The sequence below is a fragment of the Bactrocera latifrons genome, unplaced genomic scaffold (genome assembly GCF_001853355.1).
Source record: "Bactrocera latifrons isolate USDA-ARS-PBARC rearing strain unplaced genomic scaffold, ASM185335v1 scaffold_656, whole genome shotgun sequence".
Classification (NCBI taxonomy): Eukaryota; Metazoa; Arthropoda; class Insecta; order Diptera; family Tephritidae; genus Bactrocera; species Bactrocera latifrons.
The window spans coordinates 28883-30216 of NW_017537330.1; positions in this window are offsets into that span (position 1 = coordinate 28883).

The following is a 1334-nucleotide window of genomic DNA, read 5'->3' on the forward strand; positions in this document are numbered from 1 at the left end:
AATTTTACAATATTAAGCTAAATAGTAATTTTTATTTAACACAACTATATTTATGCTCGCTTTACTAAGTTTAATAAGTATCTAAATTTACTAAGTTTAATATGAATATATTAAGTTTAATATTATTATTATTATATATGTAAATGGGATGTGTTGCCTCTTCGAAATTTTCATAGAAAGGAAAACTGATCTGACAATTTGCTGAAGTGACAGCTAATTCCATAACAACAGCAAATTGCCGTGTCTCAACAGGCAATAGGCACGGCAATACATAAAATTTATTCTGTCGAGATGTCCCGTAAGGTTAATGTTATCAAAAATCAAAAACGATAAATTTGAGAATTGTTAGTCACAGTGATTGGCAGAGATAATGATATGTTTAACTCCTCTCTCACTGGAAGTGAGAGAACAATTGCTAAACGTCAAAACCACMTAAACTTTGACAGTTGATCGAGTTCAGGAGGTTTTGACGTTTAACAATTGGAAACGAGCGATGGCCAGATTGAAATCTTAGCGAAAAAATACGCAAGCAGAGGGATTTGCTGTATCGTTCAATACCACTTGTAAAAAATGTAAAACAATGAAAATTAAATAAATTTGTGAAATTTAAAGTTATTTGATGAAAGGTTTTGTAATTTGAAGCATCACAGTATTATTTTCAATGGAAAATGATTAAAAACATTCAATGATTGAGAGCTAACAACCTTAAATCCTTTTATTGGGTATTGAAAGGTCAAAAGTCGGTTGTTCTAATATACCTTAAAAAAATTAAATAGTTTCTCCATATAATAAATAACCACTATATAATAATTTTTATTCGTACTAAATGTTGGTTGTTTTATTTAAAATGCCCAAAAAATAGCTTTTTTTCTGATCTGGCCATAATGGAAAATGTCATAAAAAACGCTAATTTTGAGGCGCTCTCACACTGGAATAAGTTTAACATCCCTTTATTCCTGGTGATTGGTCTATATGAAACAGAGATAAATAAATCCCCAACTCTCCTATCACTGGAAATGTGAGAACCGCTTACCTAACGAACTTTCGACAGTTGAGTGGATCAGAGAACGTAAAGTATAGAGAAGGTGCAAATTGAATTCTGTATGATGTTCGATTTGTCGGCTAACAGAGCCGATAGAATTTGGGTAAGGAATTCGCCGTCCTCGCTGCTATTTATCAGAATTGAGAACGTGCATGGCAGAAATATACGTAAAATGGCTGAGAATAAATAAAGAGAATAGCTTTGTAGAAAAATATACAAAATATACAAAGTCACACAGAGAATGTAAAAAAGCATACTCTGAGTGACATATGCATGCTTATACTGAATTATA